The following is a 19,174-nucleotide window of genomic DNA, read 5'->3' as shown; positions in this document are numbered from 1 at the left end:
CAGGTAACGTTTTCCATGCCTTCGCCATACCCAATCCCTTCCATCGGACTATGCAGCGTATAGTGTTGATTTCTCATCCCCAGTGACTCGTTTCCATTCATCTACTGTTCAGCACCTTCGCTATTCACAACACGTCGATCGTCGGTTTACACTTACTACAGAAATGTGCGGCTTATGAGAAGCTGCTCTAACGTTGTACTCGCTCCGCGCAGTCATTGCGCTAGGTGAACTGCTGGTAAATCTCTGGAACTAACAAATGATTCATTCCGTTGATTTCTGACCGTCAGTGCATGAGGTCTGTCTGGTCTTGATTTAGCTGCCATTGTTCCTTCGCGTTTCAAGCCAAGAATCTCATCACTGACAGTCGACTTCGGCAGCTTTAAAGGGTTGAAATGTCCCTGATGTTTTCTTATTCAGGTGACGTCCAATAACTTGGCCACATTCGAACTCACTAAGTTCTTCTGATCTACTCATTTTGTTGTTACTGACTCTCTAATAACAAGATTGTACTTCCCGCCTCCTACACTGGCGGGGGTGCACCTATTGTGACACCCAGTGGAGAACTCTGCTTTATATAGGGATGTCTAGATAGTTTTAACCTGAAACTGTACGCTTGGTTAGACCCATGGTCTAGGGCTGCACAGCATCTCATCGAAGACATGATGACCTGAATTGCCAGCAGTGACAAAAGAAAGCGAATGGTGGATTCCGAGAACGCTGCATTCATTGAGGCATTAGCAACGCAGCATGAGTGTCTTTTAGCTGTTTTAGACTGTATTGACAGACAAAGAAAATGCCAGTGGCAGTGGACGAGAAAATTCTAATTGCACCATTTATTGAAGAACGATTTTTTTCGCTGAAGTAGCGCAAGCAATATACAAAGCTATTTTACTTTATTCTTTGAATCACATTTTTGTTGTAATATTTTATTTTAATGGCTGGTTTAAATGGCTCTGAGCACTATGGGACTCAACTGCTGTGGTTATCAGTCCCCTAGAACTTAGAACTACTTAAACCTAACTAACCTAAGGACATCACACACATCCACGCCCGGGGCAGGATTCGAACCTGCGACCGTAGCAGTCCCACGGTTCCGGACTGCGCGCCTAGAACCGCGAGACCACCGCGGCCGACATTTTGTTTTATAACATTTGAATTTGTACATATTTACTATTTATAATTATGTAATTACATAAAACAAATAAATAATAATATAAATAATAAAATAAAAAAACAAATTATAGACCCGTGGAGCCTCTCCCTTGGAAGACCTTTTGGGAATAGTTAGGGGCGACGCCTGAAGAGGAATAGAACATTTCTTTTACTTACCGTAGAATTAAAGTGGCAGTACCAAGTACGGTAGATTTGATTTTTGTTTCTTTTATTTTTGAAGGTTAAACTTAGCTGGATGAGAAGATAAGCCCACAGAAGCGTTTAGTAATCAAAACGCCTTCGGTCCCGGGTTCGAACTTCGCCAGCGCTTAAATTTTGAATCAGTTTTGGCGCCCGAAGACTTATTCTGCAAACGGCCTTGTCAAAGAGGGCGGAGGAGCGGACAGATTGCCCCTGGGGAAGGAAACGGCCAGTACAAGGCGGAAGAATCAACAATGATCAACGACGTCAGGGTGCAGGAGGCAATGGAAACCACTGCATTCAACACACGTAACGTGTATCCACAGGACGCGTGGCCTGTAATTGGGAAAGTGTCGGGATGGTCTCCCCGTTGAAAAAAGATTCCAAAGTAGTCTTCTATTCGGATCTTCGGGAGGGGACTCCCAAAGTGGCGGTGACCGTGAGAGAAAGATTAAATAACCACCGAAAGGTTGAAGGGGGCAGACGATGGAGGGGAACGTACTGCATGTTTGAGATAGTAACATATGCCTGGTAGCGGTCCGTTAGCCATTGGCGTGATTAACTCTTGGGGAAATGCTGATTTTTTTTTTTTTTTTTTGCCGTTGTCACAATAACTACTCGACGCAACGGTTACTACGTTTGTTGGCCTTAGGTGTATCTGCGAAACAGGTCTGATACACTAGGTTCAAATTACGTGCTTTTCTATGAAATATTTCTGGTACACCTACAACCCGTGAAACTTTAACATCCTTCGTAAAGGACCTCGCACAGGAGTCTAATTCTGTAGGCGTTTACAAGTCAGATCCAGCGACCTTGGTTTTCAAGCAGTGTGTCCGCTTCCTCAAACTGCCCACTTTTTCTCAAATTTTGCACTGAATCAATGAAAAACTGACTGGTGATCCGTCGTGTTAAAACCATTTTTTTTTCATGATTCTTGAGTAGGACACAATCTTGCCTGAACTCCATAACTACTTCTTACACCGTTTTCAGTTATAATATGTTGCTATACAGAATTAGTCCCCTCTATGATCTATAACAGTCTATGATAGAAAGTGTGGAACACCTTATCATTTATGTGTACCTTATTTAATGCGCTTACATAATAGCCGATGCTCTTACTACGCACATCTGCAATTACACAGAGTGTGTTAAGAGACAATCACCTACCTCCGTAGTCCTTGGCGTACGCTATCGCTGTGGCACTCGACCGGGAGCTCGAATCCTGTTGGAAAAAAAAATTCATTAGCATAATTTGACTGACAAAGAGAGGGAGAACTGCAATGTACAGTTTCACAAGACTGGCCAACGTTACATAGAAACCAGCTCAGCAGAGACACGCAAAGTGAGGTTTGTAACACGGGTGGAAGCGACCCGTGCTCAGGACGTGTTGGGTAGCTTCCTCAACGCGTCAAGAAACGTGTACTGTACACCAGAACCATGTTTCAATCCCTACTTTAAAAAATTTGCAAAGTCAATCACAGCAACATTACGACTGTTCAATAAACAGTTAAGTTTAAGATAAAACATTCATTATTCGCGAAGAATTTCGGTAATCTGAGCCATTTGTGGAAATTTATTAATCCATTGGACGACTGGGCCTAGACATAGACAATGCTAACATACGAGTGCTCTTTTGACTTTCCAGATCTTTAAGTTATTTTAATTTTTCTTAATTGATAAGGGCTTCAGAAATAACGGCAAGTAGTCGCCTTTGTGATGGTTTAATTGTTGTTTTATCATGAATGGTTTCAAGCAGCCTAGAGACTCATCGTCAGATGGTACATACCTTTTAGTGATTGGTTGTAACGTTGTGGGGCTCTTTATGTGCAGCAAGACGGGAAAAACAAAAACAATAAGCACTGACTATGGTGACGTATCTGGAATTATTTACATCATCAGGCCGACTTAAAGGCATTAATTCTTACACAACGATCTCACAATCCTATAATCACTAAAAACTATCTACAATATGAGGAGTCGCTTACTTACTTTCGTGGACTCCAGTTTCACACAGTATTACCAATGATCCGTAGCCTGCGAATCATTTGACTAACTTCTGCTCAGATTATGCTATTGTTTCGCTTCAAATTCTCACAAAAATTATTAAAAATAGCAACGATTACCGTTCAGATTTTGATCCATCTATTAGTTGGCAGTTTTATGTTACGAAATACCATAACATGGCGACAACTATAAATTTTACCTTATTACAGAGATCTTACGTTTCACTTTACGTATTTTCTTTTGCTTTTGCTGTAACACTAAACATATCTGATTTTAAACGCATTGTCTCAGACTTTTATGTTACCTAGAGTAAAGAATTAGAAAAAGAGTATTCTGTACCAATCTGTAGTTTAAAACTGAAGAACTTATTCTCGTTCAGAACAGCGGTTAACCATTCCCTTAGTTCTTTGCGATAATCGTCATGAGCGCTAAACCTTTCATCGAACAAGAAAGCGAATGATTTCGTAGTTTTAATGCTTGGCGCTGCTAGCAACTAAATCCAAGTTTCGAAGTTTAATTCCCAATAAGGCTGCTGTGATTTCGTTGATGAGGAACAGTTTCTACTCGACTCCACAGAACAAATGTAGGAGTCACTTGCGTAAAGATACGCGTCATTGACACGCAAGTATCTGAAGACGAGTTAACTTGAAATTATTATGAACACTGGGAACTACAGAACTTTGTTTTCTTAACAGTGCAAAATCCTACGGTGTATCGTGGTACCAGAAGCCCCATTTCGTCTTTGACATTGTCGCTATAAACAGTCGTATTTGACTTCCTTCTGTAGTCAAACATTGATTAGCTTCAGAGATGGGGACAGTGAACCATATACTTGTTACTAATAAGCGATTCTAATCGAAGCAACGTAATTAATTATGTACACCAGGCGAACTGAGGGTATCATCTGACAGCGTCTGCAGGTAAAATCATTAGTTATACAAGGCAAACGCCTTATATATTTGGGATAACGAATCAAGTGGTACGAAGATAAATTATAGCTTATTGTTTCCTTTAGTCTTTACCCGATCACTTAAAAACCGCTACGGAACATACACTGTCATATTCGCTTTTGATAGTTTATAATACCGGAGAATGAACCTTTCCATTTAAAGATGATTCAACAATAAAGAGAGTTAACTTTATTTTTCATCTCTACCACCTCTCAATGAGTTCAGCGTTGTTTCTGCTGAACTACAGAGAAAAGTGTTGCTTCCACGACAGAAACCAATACATACAGGTTTTTAATGTTTACAATTCCTCATTATGAAAGTGCTTATGTCTGTAGCAGCCATATGGAAGGTAAATGGCGTTCTTGTACGCCGAAGTTATGAGGCGTATAAGCGATGGCGATGTAAATACAGTACATACGTATTTCTTGCTGCTAACGACATCCATTGCTTTCGCTAATGGTAATGTCATCCCACGACGACAGACGGAAATATTGTTATACCTCTTCAGCTACGCCTGGGGGTGACAGTTAACCGATATATTGATTCGGCGATTGGGTTGGCCGGTTTCGCCGTTTCGTACGCTAAGATAATATTAGCCCGCCTGATGTTTCTGCTTCACACCGCTTCAGTGTTGCGCAAAAAAGCGTTATGTCGACGTCTGTTACACGAAATTTCTCAGCCTGTAACGGAAGATAGAGTCGGAAAGGTACTTTTTATGACATTATGCAAACTCCCGGAACTACCTATACGGAATACCGCAGACATCGGAATCAAATCTATATGTAGAATACCATGCGAAAGGAAGTTTTGTCAGCAACACAACAAGAGTGTAAAAAATTACGAAGTAACGTAACAAGACAATCAACAAGAAGGGATAGAAAGTTTTGACGCTACAGATGCGAAATTTATATGTCCTTATTCGTAAATCTTATTTTAGAATTCATTCGAAAACCTTTTGCGTCGCATGTTGAAGTAGAGATGTTAGGTATGAGCTTGGCATTTATAGGACATTACACTTGCGTAACCGTACTTTTATAGTGTGCCACGTTAGTAGGCCTTTTTGCCTTACTGAGATGCATGGTTTTAAATAGCGAAGAAATTTCACATCTGATGGATTATATCTCCTAATAAGACAATAGGTCGCTACGCTGCCGGAAATGGAAATAGTTACACCGTCAACGTCCTAACAGAACCGATAATCTAGCATTTCTGTGACTGCGCGATATGTTGATCAAAATTTAACCATTACGAGTGCTTATTTCCAATAAAGAAACATGTCGTTTTTACAGGTAAAGACAGGTGTGAGAACATGGCTGCTGTTGAACGAGTCCAACATTACTGGAACTATGCAGGTATTGTTCGCAGCACACAACGCACAGTCGATGTGCATGCGCATCTTATCACCATCTTTCGGACTTATCGTTAGCATGAGGTTCAAATGGCTCTAAGCACTGTGGGACTTAACATCTGAGGTCATCAGTCCCCTAGAACGTAGAACTACTTACACCTAACTAACTGAAGGAGGTCACACACATCCATGCCCGAGGCAGGATTCGAACCTGCGACCGTAGCAGGAGCGCGGTTCCGGACTGAAGCGCCTAGAACCGCTCGGCCACAACGGCCTGATTATCGTTAGCATGAGGTACATAGGAATATAAATTTTTGAAGTCACAGCTAAAGCGACAGCTATCTTCCATTGTAATTTAACAAAAACAATCAGTCTACTTCGCTAAAGTCGTTTGTTTTTCTATCAATCGGTTTCGGTCTTTGAGAGACGATTTCCAGACCAGTATGTGACGCTGAAATTAACAACGAATGCCATGAATAATACACCCACTGACTTTATATGACATTAAGTAAACAACACTGGTTACAAAATAAAAATACGGCATGCGGAGCAGATGCGCGGAGGCGTTGCACGTGCTAAGAGGGACGTCTCGTCAACTGCTGGCTACCATAAGGATGCTATTGGTTATAACCTCTTGAGCCTGTCATACATATTCAAGGACTTCGAGAATTCACATCTTAAAATTAATAAACCGTTTTTACCAACTCATAAGCTGCATCATAAGTTCGTGCAGTTTGAGTAGTTTCAGTTTTTGCTGCTAAATCGCTTGCAGTGCCACTTTTAATCTTTGCTGTTTTTGGAGAGGATGCTAACCAGCACTCGGTATTATAATGTATCCAAAGCCTATCGCTGCCGGTTTGTAAGTGATTGGGTAAAGACTCAAGGAAAAAATGAGCTATAATTTATGTTCGTACCACTTGATTAGTTATCAAAAATTTATAAGGCGTTTAGTATGGTATAACTGATGTTTTTACCTGCAAACGCTGTCAGTGGGTGAGCGATGTTTTAAAGATATGACTCACCCATGGAGGTAAAAATTTTAACCTGCTTTGGCTAAGCTGGGTGGTGAGGAATGTCTCTAAATGTTGCTATGAGGGATGTACTTCAAGCACAAGACCCGAGTACAAGAAGTGAAATATATATTTCTGTGCACATAAAAACAACTGCTATTTGAAATTCCATGAATATGATGTGTTATAACATTATATAAATGCAAAAACTTCGTGATGTTACTCACTGTAATGCTTACTGTCTTTAAATTTACTCAGAAAGTTATTTATGTTTATTCATTATAGAATGCTGCCATTTGGCTTGAAAATAATCGTAATGATATGGCGTCGTACGATAATCACTTCCCTGTGAGTTACAGTTACGCAATATGAAAATTCAGGATTTCGATTGTAAAAGAATGGAAAACTTTGTCACGTTATTTTAGTGACCTGTTGGTTTCATGTAACTTCAACCTTTATTGCCATTCATCACCAGCTACTGCTACTGACTTCATGCAGTTACTATTATTGCTCGAGACGTTCTCAATGGGCCGGCTGAAGTGGCCGTGCGGTTAAAGGCACTGCAGTCTGGAACCGCTAGACCGCTACGGTCGCACGTTCGAATCCTGCCTCGGGCATGGATGTTTGTGATGTCCTTAGGTTAGTTAGGTTTAACTAGTTCTAAGTTCTAGGGGACTAATGACCTCAGCAGTTGAGTCCCATAGTGCTCAGAGCCATTTGAGCCATTTCGTTCTCAATGGAGAGACGTCTAGAGACGTTAAAGTAACCTCTGGCGTGCCACAGGGGAGTGTTATGGGATCATTGCTTTTCACACTATATATAAATGACCTAGTAGATAGTGTCAGAAGTTCCATGCGGCTTTTCGCGGATGATGCTGTAGTATATAGAGAAGTTGCAGCATTAGAAAATTGCAGCGAAATGCAGGAAGATCTGCAGCGGATAGGCACTTGGTTCAGGGAGTGGCAACTGACGCTTAACATAGACAAATGTAATGTATTGCGAATACATAGAAAGAAGGATCCTTTATTGTATGATTATATGATAGCGGGAAAAAAAATTGGTAGCAGTTACTTCTGTAAAATATCTGGGAGTGTGTGTGCGGAACGATTTGAAGTGGAATGATCATATAAAATTAATTGTTGGTAAGGCGGGTACCAGGTTGAGATTCATTGGGAGAGTCCTTAGAAAATGTAGTCCAACAAAGGAGGTGGCTTACAAAACACTCGTTCGACCTATACTTGAGTATTGCTCATCAGCGTGGGATCCGTACCAGGTCGGGTTGACGGAGAAGGTAGAGAGGATCGAAAGAAGAGCGGCGCGTTTCGTCACAGGGTTTTGTTTTTAAGCGTGATAGCGTTACGGAGATGTTTAGCAAACTCAAGTGGCAGACTCTGCAAGAGAGGCGCTCTTCATCTCTGTGTAGCTTGCTGTCCAGGTTTCGAGAGGGTGCATTTCTGGATGGGGTATCGAATATATTGCTTCCCCCTACTTATACCTCCCGAGGAGATCACGAATGTAAAATTACAGAGATTCGAGCGCGCAAGGAGGCTTTCCGGCATTCGTTCTTCCAGCGAACCATACGTGACTGGAACAGGAAAGGGAGGAAATGACAGTGGCACGTAAAGTGCCCTCCGCCACACACCGTTGGGTGGCTTGCGGAGCATAAGTGTAGATGTAGATGTAACAAATATTTCTGACTGATTGCATTACGTAAAATTGAAAACTTATTTATCCACCAAAAATACACGAAAAATACTTTTTACTGAGCCTTGCTCTGTTAAATACTGTCTTTCAAATTACTGTTTGCTAGAGCTGAGCACTTACCTTAATTGTAGTCTTGAAAATTATTGACATTTTAATTGCCACTGCAGTAGTTTCTAAATTATCAGGACTTGCTCTTACCATCAACAAGGGATAGGATGGCTCCCTCGTAGGTATTTTTTCTTAGGTAAAACTGAAGGTCAACACTTTAGCCTAACTCGGTATTTCTCAAACATAAAATGAACTACTATGCTAGTTAGCCGCATAGAGTCTGACCAAGTTATTAGTTGGAGTTTACTTCCGGTTGAGATGTCGTCGGTGCAAGATAGAGCACTGTTCGTTGACCATGTGTGGCAGAGGCCCTTCTTCTTATAGCTCGGTAAGAAATGAAATTGGGCCCAAGTACTCCTCAAGTTGATTTTCATGCACCTGCGGTAATTAAGCTGCGCCCATTTAATGCCATATACTTCGCCCGTCCACACCAAATTATTCGCCGAGCCATTACGTATTTAGCACCACTGCGTTACGATCATTCTGAACAAAAGAGCCACCGCACGACTCGACTTCTTCAGTCTGGAACCGCGCGACCGCTACGACCGCAGGTTCGAATCCTGCCTCGGGCGTGAATGTGTGTGATGTCCTTAGGTTAGTTAGGTTTAAGTCGTTCCGAGTTCTATGGGACTGATGACCTCAGGTGTTAAGTCATATAGTGCTCAGAGCCATTTGAACCATTTGACTCGACTGTCCCTCTCAAAACTCTGCTGCGTTCTCCTCTGCACTGTACTGTACTCAGCTGCTGGCGCGCTTACATGCCCAGTGAGAATGCAGATGCCAGTTCAATGCATCCTCCGACAATATTGCATGGCCTAGACTACGCCAGAGTGTCTACTCACAACAAGCTTAGAACCAACATTATTTAACTTCTCAATAAGAAAACAATCCATTTCATCATACAAACATTAGTACGCTTACTTGCAAACTTTGATTCATGAAAAATACACCGAAAGGTTAACGTGGAAGAAAATTTTTTAATAGCCCAGAGAGTTGCTATGTCACAAACATTCTGTTGGTTAAAATAAAAACGTTTATATAGAAGAAACTACGAGGGTATTGAATTACACGGTAGCTGGATTAATAGGAATGGAAACTGTGTTTCCAGCTTCAACGGCGACCTCTTTTGCCTCCCTGCATCATTTTCTCTTAATTCGTTGGAAATTCTTTCTTCCGTGTGATAAATCGCGGCGTTCCGCACAGATGAACTCACAGCTTCTACGAGCTTGCAATAAGAGCTACGTAAGAAATATTCCTGCTCTTTGCAGCCTACAATCGTTGGAAAATATTGTGCCGTTAGCTACAGAATCTTCAAGCCCTTTAGTCAGACGAATAACTCATAATTTGCATACTCGCCCCCTCTTGGCACATAAAATCCTGCTGCATTTTAATAAGTTAGTCGGAAGTCCAAAAGGGAACATTTTTCAAAAACCATTTTTGTTCTCATTTCCGCTTCGTTATTTTCAATGCAGAATTATGCTGTTTCTCCGCTTAAAGCTTTCGAGTAGGCAGGACGCGAGTTCCTCGTATTTTAAACTCTGAGGACAGTGGAAGGAATAGCATTTTTACTTTGGTAATTCTTATTCGCTTTTCTTCTGCGCTTAGCTATAATTCATACATGATGAGACCTGCTGTCTAACTAGAAGGGCAGATAACGATTTCGGTGATAATTATTTCACTGGATGCGAGAGTTAAGTGCTACCATGTCGGATGTGCCATTTTTTTCTGTCCCAGTTGCTGCACCATTTTCAGTATCAATGAAACGCGAGTAAAAAGAGTTTTACTAGTTTCGTAAACATGTGTATGAGTACGCACTAACCACTAAATTGTGCAAGAGCACTCTGAAGGGTCTAATAATAGCTATTGATGCTCCAACAACGTTAGCTGAGTGTTTAGTTTACATATTCTGTGTGTATAGGCTGTTTGCTGAACAGGCAGTCTACATCCTGTTGGATTAAAACTGTCTGCCTGGCAGGAACTCGAACCTGGTACCTTTGCCTTTCGCTGTCGGGTGCTACAGCGAGTGAGCTACTCACCTTCACAGCCTGACACCCGCCAGTATGTTCTCTCCTACCTTCCAAACTTAGCACTGCTTCTCCTGACATGCTTTGCGAGACTAGCACTCCTGTAAGGAGGGAAACTTGAAATGTATGTGCTAAGGTCTGATCAGGGTAGATGCAGAAAATAAAGTCGATAGTTGCCAACCGCCAGGTGGAATGCGTATAATATCTTTGAGCAGGAGGATCTTTGATGGTTAAGGAAGCCGGGCGCGTGCAGTAAAAAACAGTGAGTCGCAGCTAAGTGCTTTGAGAAAGCATACGTGTGGTGACAGCTTTAAGATAGGATTCGCGCTGCATAGTATACACTGAGCAAACTTTAGTACGTTAATGAGAGAAACTATACAATGATTTCAAAATGGTTTTTATTAGATAATGTTCAGAGTTAGGATTTGTATGCCCAAGATTTGACGCAGTAAGCGTTTTGTAAAATTTTTGTAAGACTGATTCGATTTACAAAAATGTTAGGCATGGTAGTTTCTGTGTATGACATAAAATTTTAATATATACATATACACTATTGGCTATTGAAATTGCCACACAACGAAGATGACGTGCTACAGACGCGAAATTTAACCGACAGGAAGAAGATGCTGTGATATGCAAATGATTAGCTTTTCAGAGCATTCACACAACGTTGGCGCCGGTGGCAACACCTACAATGTGCTGACATGACGAAAGATTCCAACCGATTTCTCATACACGAACAGCAGTTGACCGGCGTTGCCTGGTGAAACGTTGATGTGATGCCTCGTGTAAGTTGGAGAAATGCATACCATTACGTTTTCGACTTTGATAAAGGTCGGATTGTAGCCTATCGCGATTGCAGTTTATCGTGTCGCTACATTGCTGCTCGCGTTGGTCTAGATCCAATGACTGTTAGCAGAATATGGAATCAGTGGTTTCAGGAGGGTAATACAGAACGCCATGCTGAATCCCAACGGCCTCGTGTCACTAGCAATCGAGATGACAGGCATCTTATCCGCATGGCTGTAACGGATCGTGCAGGCACGTCTCGACACTGACTCAACAGATGGGGACGTTTACAAGACAACAACCATCTGCACGTACAGTTCGATGACTTTGGCAGCAGCGTGGACTATCAGCGCGGAGACCGTGGCAGCGGTTACCCTTGACGCTGCATCACAGACAGGAGCGCCTGCGATGGTGTACTCAACGACGAACCTGGGTGCACGAATGGCAAAATGTCATTCTTTCGGATGAATCCAGGTTCTCTTTACAGCATCATGATGGTCGCATCCGTGTTTGGCGAGATCGCAGTGAACACACATTGCAAGCGTGTATTCGTCATCGCCATAGTGGCATATCACCAAGCGCGATGGTATGGGGTGCCACTGGTGACACGTCTCGGTCACCTCTTGTTCGCATTGACGGCACTTTGAACAGTGGACGTTACATTTTAGATGTGTTACGACCGTGTCTCTACCCTTCATTTGATCCCTCCGAAACCATACATTTCAGCAGGATAACGCACGACTGCATGTTGCAGGTCCTGTACGGGCCTTTCTGGATACAGAGGACGTTCGACTGCTGCCCTGGCCAGCACATTCTCCAGATCTCTCACCAATTGAAAACGTCTGGTCAATGGTAGCCGAGCAACTGGCACGTCACAATACGCCAGTCACTACTCTTGATGAACTGTGGTATTGTGTTGAAGCTGCATGGGCAGCTGTACCTGTACACGCCATCCAAGCTCTGTTTGACTCAATGCCCAGGCATATCAAAGCCGTTATTACGGCCAGAGGTGGTTGTTATGGGTACTGATTTCTCAGGATCTATGCACCCAAACTGCGTGAAAATGTAATCACATCTCAGTTCTACCATAATATATTTGCCCAAGGAATACCCGTTTGTCTTCTGCATTTCTTCTTGGTGTAGCATTTTTGATGGCCAGTAGTTTATATATGTACTCTGATCAACATTGTGTATAAATCTAACAGCCTGAATCATAATCCACATCCTTTGCTTGTATTGAATATGAAAATGAGTAGTGAAGTAAAGTTACCCACCAATGAAAGAACGTAATGAAAATGAGGTCTTTATGCAATATATATGTGCATTTCATGGTCTGAAATAGTTTTTGGTATAACTGAAGTCATCAGAGCAAAGTTATTTCAAATAACTAATTTTGTGCCATTGCACTACTTCCATTATTCAAGGCAAGATATAATTTCACTAAGTAAACATCAAGGCCAAAGTTAATATTTCAGTACCATCGTAATGCCATTGCACAAACGGCATTATTCTCTTAAACTTGATTGCTGAGTCAAACACATGTTTCATTACGGGCAAAAATGGAGGAGTGCAAGAAACAAGTTCGTAGACACAGTCAGATGCAGGTTTGTTGAATAATTAATTTTGAACAATTTTATATATGATACTTTCACTAATTAAAAAGGAAACAAGTTTGGTTGGATACTTTCTCTTTTGAAGTTAATTTTATCTATGATACTTTCAAACTGCACAGAACTGGCATAGCCACGATCCTGCGGATTGTTTCCAGAAACAGTTCCCGGTTTTCGGGGGACTGTGCGCTGGTTTAAGACCTCCTGGTAGGCTACAACCAAGTGCTGGATAAGGACATGGAACTGGGACCTTGGTTTTCTCGACCAAATGCTCTGCCCAGAACGACTCATTCTCCTAGCAGCAGTTCCACCACCACCGTCTACCAGTGCAGCTCTGAGGACACGTCGTGAGTCGTGCTCGGGTACCTCAGCCGGTAGAGAACTTGGCCACAAAAAACCAAACTCTCAGGTTCATGTCCCGATCCAGCTCACAGATCTGATCTTTCACGAAGTTTCAAATCACCGGACAGTACATTCCAGTGTCACGACGCATTCTGGAGATTTTCTACGGACTATACCCTGCTCCTAAATTTCAAGTAAACCAATAAACTATCCCCAAAAAAAACGAAAACATTGTAATACTTTCGCTAAATTACAGGGGTAAACTGTTTAACGTAGAAGACTAGTAGCGGGTACGAAACAGTTTTGCACGCGGTTTAGCAGTAAATACATTCGTCATACTTTATACACTGTTGCTCACCTAATGCACATACTACGTAAGAACGGTAAGTAGGCGCTATTTTCGCAGAAGGACAGAACGAAGGAATGCAGCAATTTGTGCTCCATTTCTCAAGACAACAATGACAACGTTAGCGAAATCTTACGTCCTGAGACTGAGAATTCGATTACAAATTCGAATGACGACCGTTAGTGATTAACAGTAAGCGAATACGTACGATAAGGGCAGGCAAACCACTGCTTCTTTAAGGTATTCTCAAATATTGTGGTCAAAGCGAATAGACAGACTGCAACCTACCGGTTGGCGTATGGTAACAAAATTATGAAGGGAGTGTAACTGTCAGATAATATCAGTTTATTGCTACCTAGACACCGGAAGGAGAACACACAACCATAAATTAATATCTCTGTATGTCCATCTTTTCAGAGATGGTTGCGGGACACTGCTGTTCAGTACAGAATGTCAAGTCAAACACCTTTCAGACGTCTAATTTCCAAACTGCTATTTTATTGGGCTACCAGTTTCGGCGATATATCACGCCATCTTTAGACCCCTCTATATATCATATAGCCCTTAAGTAGGTGAAACAAAGTATTGTATGATTGTGATCGACGTTCAGGAAGACTCCAACCTCGGTTCTGATCAAAATAGGGGCCAGCATTCAAAGATTGGTATTTGTAGATTTCTGCTTGATACAGATATCACTTCAAACATAATCTTTCGATATTCGGCAGATTATGTTTGAAGTGATCGCTGTGTCAAGCAGAAATCTACAGATACCAGTCTTTGAACGCTGGCCTCTACTTTGACTGGAACCAAGGTTGGAATCTCCCTACACGTCAGTGTCATATTATCCTTCCCTTGCTTAAGGGCTACATGACATATAAACGGCTGAAGATGGTGAAATATATCGCCGAAATTGGTATCCCAATAAAATAACAGTTTGAAAATTGGACGGCTGAAAGGTGTTTGGTTTGACATTCTACACATTAATTTGGTGGCTTGACTCACCTCAGGGAGTCACACCTAGTGATACGTGGCTGGCGACCACGGGGCCCCGAGCTGAGTCCTGGCATTGCTTACACTTACTTATGCCAGGCTCCTCACTCTTATCTTTCCTATCTGGCCACCCTCGGCCAGCTCTTGTTCTTTTCCGACCCTGACGCTATTAGGTTTCGAGGGCTAGGGGTCTTTCATTTTCCAACCTATACTTCTCATGCAGCGTCTGACCCGGAGCGGGCGGCTGCAAAAGGCTGTATCCCATGTTAGGGGCGGCCTCCAGAACTGCGGAAGGCAACGGAATACCACCGCAGATTATCTTCCCTGCATAATGCAGTCTCCATTTTATGCACAAAAAATGGCTTCCTCTCATGTTAAATCAGTGTCCGGAGGTAAAATAGTCCCCCATTCGGATCTCCGGGGGGGGGGGGGGGGGGGGGGGACAACTTGAAAGGAGGCAAAGAATCAAAACGAGAATTGGTATCTGGAATGTCAGAACTCTGCTACAAGCAGGAAAACTAGAAAACCTTAAAAGAGAGATGGAAAAGAATCACATGGACCTCGTAGGAGTTGCTGAAGTAAGATGGAATGGACATGGAGAGCTGCAGTCAGATGAATATGTATTCTACTACTCAGGAGGAGAAGTAAAAGGAATTAATGGAGTAGGAATGATTATGACAAAGGAATTGGCTAAATGTGTGAAATATGTAGACTATGCAAATGACCGGGTTATTGGTGTAAGGCTGAAAGGAGCACAAAAAGATTTACTGATTGTCCAGGTGTGTATGCCAACTTCAGAACATGAAGACCAAATTGTAGAGGAAACGTACAATGTAATAGAGAGAATAATGGACGAAAATAAAAAATGCTGCAAAATAGTAATGGGAGACTGGAACGCCATTGTGGGAGAAGGGAAAGAGGGAAACATAGTAGGCAGTCATGGTCTTGGAAAGAGAAATGAGAGGTGAATGGTTCATTGACTTCTGCAGGGAAAGGCAGCTGATAGTGGCAAACACATGGTTCAAGAACCATAAGAGGAGGCTCTACACTTGGAAATCACCAGGGGATAAATATAGAAACCAAATCGATTTTATACTGGTAGAAGAAAGATACAGGAATGGAATCAAGAAGGTGCACACATTACCAGGTGCAGATATTAATAGTGACCACAACTTACTTATGGTAGAAATAGAAATAAGAATGAAAAAACTGAAAAAGGCGACAATGGTGAAGAAATGGGATCTAGAGAAGATAAGGTCTAACAAAGAACAAATTACAGAAATGCTGTCTCGGGACTTTCTAAACACATTACGAGACAAAGAAGCACCTGATAATGCCAACGAGTACTGGAATATGCTGAAAGAAGGAATCATTAAAGCAGGACAGCAAAATATAGGATATGTAAAAGGGAAAAGGTCAAAAAAACCATGGGTCACACAAGAAATGATTTCCAAGATGGAGGAGAGAAGAAAATTGAAAAACAAGAACACTGAAGATACAAGAAAGATATACCGAAGGTTAAATAACGAACTGCGAAGAGAAACAGAGCAGGCTAGGAAAAAATGGCTAAAAGAGGAATGTGATGAAATTGAAGAACTGGACAGGAAAGGAAGATACGACTTACTATACAACAGAGTGAAGACTATGACATGGGAACAAGACAGAGCAGGAAGTGCTACTATGGAAATTTTGAGTAAAGACGAAGAGGTAGTGTATAAAGATCGTGACGATGTCCTCCAGAAATGGGAAGAATATATAAAAGAGCTATATGACACAAATAGCAAACCAGAAACTCTGGAACTTGAATCACACAACAGTGTAAGTGATGAAGAGAAAGGACCAACCATCATAATGGAAGAAGTAAAGTCTGCTATTGCTGCAATGAAAAATGGCAAAGCAGTAGGTACAGATACAATACCGGGAGAAATACTAAAATGCTTGAACCACAATGGAATAAGAGAAATATTGGGGTTATGTAATAAAATATATGACAGTGGTGAATGGCCTGAGGACTTTTTGACAACAGTAATGATTCCATTGCCGAAAAAACAAGGAACCAAGAGATGCAGCGAGCACAGGACAATCAGCCTCATTTCACATGCAGCCAAAGTGATGTTAAGAATAATTAATAAAAGACTTGAAAAAGTAATAGAGGAGAATCTCGGCGAGGAGCAGTTTGGCTTTAGACGGAATACGGGCACCAGAGATGCAATAGGGCTCCTACGAATCTTAGGAGAAAGGTTTATTGAAAAAGGAAGAGACCTATATATGTGCTTCATCGATTTAGAAAAGGCATTTGACAATGTGGTTTGGGACAAGCTGGCGACTATTATGAGGGAAAAGAGAGTGGACTGGAAAACCAGAAGACTTATAAACTCATTGTACCTTAATCAAAAAGTTTCAGTAAAGTGAGAGGAGAAAGTACAAACTGGATCAGACTAGGGAAAGGAGTAAGACAAGGATGCTGTTTATCACCTACTCTTTTCAACCTGTACTTGGAAAATATGATTGACCAATGCTCATTAGATGACAAAGGAGTAGAAATTGGAGGAAGAAAAGTAGGGTGCTTGAGATTTGCTGATGACATGGTCCTTCTTGCCACAGGGGAAAAAGAATTACAGGATTTGGTGGACACCATTGCAACTAACGGAAAAAAATATGGAATGAAAATTAACACAAATAAAACAAAAGTATTGGCAATAGGAGGAAATAAGGAACTAAAAATTGTGCTGAATGGAGAAAAACTAGAACAGGTGCAAAATTTTAAGTATCTTGGAAGCAGGATAGACACCGACTGGAAGTGCACCACAGAAATTAAAACAAGGATAGCAATGCCAAAAGAGGCGTTTTATAAGAAAAGGAGAATCTTCTGCAGCGGTATGGACAGAGAACTCAGAAAGAGACTCATAAAATGTCTTGTATGGAGTGTTCTTCTATATGGCGCTGAAACATGGACTATGAGGAAAAAGACAGAGAAAGGCTGGAGGCTTTTGAGATCTGGACATGGCGGAAGATGGAAGGAATAAGTTGGATGGACAGAGTAAAAAATGAAGAGGTACTGAGAAGAGTGGGAGAGAAAAGGCAGTTACTAGATGTAATAAAGAGAAGAAAAAGAAATTGGATTGGGCATATGTTAAGAAAGAATGACGGACTGATAAAAACAGTTTTTGAAGGTTATGTAGAAGGGAAAAGGAAGCGAGGAAGGAAGAGATTCCAGATACTGGATGACATGATGGACGGTACAACATACAGCAGCCTTAAGAAGGAAGCAATGGATCGCAGAAAATGGAGAGGCAAAGGACCTGCTAATATAGGAGATAACTGATGATGATGATGACTGTTCATGACTGTTGAATGGTGCACTGTGCTCTAAGGAAATTCGTTTAAATAACGAAAGCTAAGCCTAATCAACAGTCAGTTAAATTGCAAAAGACAGGTAATTACGAAACATTAAGGGACGAAATAGGGAAAGTCCGTTAGAACAAGGATGTACACTGGCATCAGTCTTAAATTTTACTTTCCGTTTTGTTTCGCACATGAAAGCTAGTTATATAGAATGCTAGCTTTACACATGCTATTGAACACAGTGAAATAAATATGATTTGAAATAACTGACCAAGCAGAGCTTAGCAGGCAACGCTTAATGTGTGGTGAAGGGAATTTACAGTGTACCAAATCTTTAATCTGACGAAGCCCTTATGTTGTTCAGTTGTATTGGCAATAACTAATTCCTTAAATCACAGTTAGGTGACAAATATCTGTGCTACCACAAAGTTAATACACATTCCCAATGTTGCAATGCTGTTAAAACGTGTAAAACTTGTAGAGTTAAAAGGAATTATGAACAAAATTGAGCTACAGATATTAGGTGTATCAGAGTTAAAACGAAAGTAAATCGACTACGCTGCGTTCAAATTTTCATTAGTCGGACAAATAAGCATTAGTTTGATGTATATTCATTACAGTATTGGTTAAAAACAGTCTTGGTTGCAATTTTTATTTTTTTTATTTTTCAACGACGCGTTTCGCCTTATTTAGGCATCTTCGGGTTATCTTTTCTAGATGGGCGCGAGAGGCACCAAGATCTGCATAACGCGTTCCCGTTCGCTCCTGTGAACGGGAAGGCGTTATTCAGATCTTGGTGCCTCTCGCGCCCATCTAGAAAAGATAACCCGAAGATGCCTAAATAAGGCGAAACGCGTCGTTGAAAAATAAAAATAATAAAAATTGCAACTAAGACTGTTTTTAACCAATACTGTTAAGCACTGGTTTGCTGTTATGCCACACATGGACTGGAAGAATTTCTATATTCATTACCATTACCACTCACTTCTACTCTCTAGGACAAAAACCAACGCATCCCGAAGAAATTATCCGAATGGGACGGAAATCAATAAACATGATGTACAGACAAACAAATGATTACAATTTCAGTAAAAGTGGATGATTTATTCAAGGAACAGAGTTTCACAATTTCAGCAAGTCTGTAAAAGAGTTTCACAAATTGTGCACATCAGCAACACGTTGGTCCATCTCTCGCCCTTATGCAAGAGGGTATTCGCCTTGGCATTGGCTGACAAATTTGTTGAATGTCCT

At 41.3% G+C, this 19,174-nt stretch overlaps 1 long non-coding RNA gene across 1 annotated transcript in view; it reads right to left on the bottom strand.

Moving 5' to 3' along the window:
- The window catches only part of LOC124777918, a 761,041-nt gene that overhangs the window by 609,185 nt on the left and 132,682 nt on the right, over window positions 1–19,174 (bottom strand). Inside the window, exon 2 of the long non-coding RNA XR_007015802.1 lies at window positions 2,521–2,575. This is a non-coding gene — a long non-coding RNA (uncharacterized LOC124777918). The remainder of the gene's footprint in view (window positions 1–2,520; window positions 2,576–19,174) is intronic.

This window comes from Schistocerca piceifrons, chromosome 2, assembly GCF_021461385.2.
Source record: "Schistocerca piceifrons isolate TAMUIC-IGC-003096 chromosome 2, iqSchPice1.1, whole genome shotgun sequence".
NCBI lineage: Eukaryota > Metazoa > Arthropoda > Insecta > Orthoptera > Acrididae > Schistocerca > Schistocerca piceifrons.
Note: the sequence above shows the minus strand (reverse complement) of the source record. Positions and strands in the feature narration are given on the sequence as shown.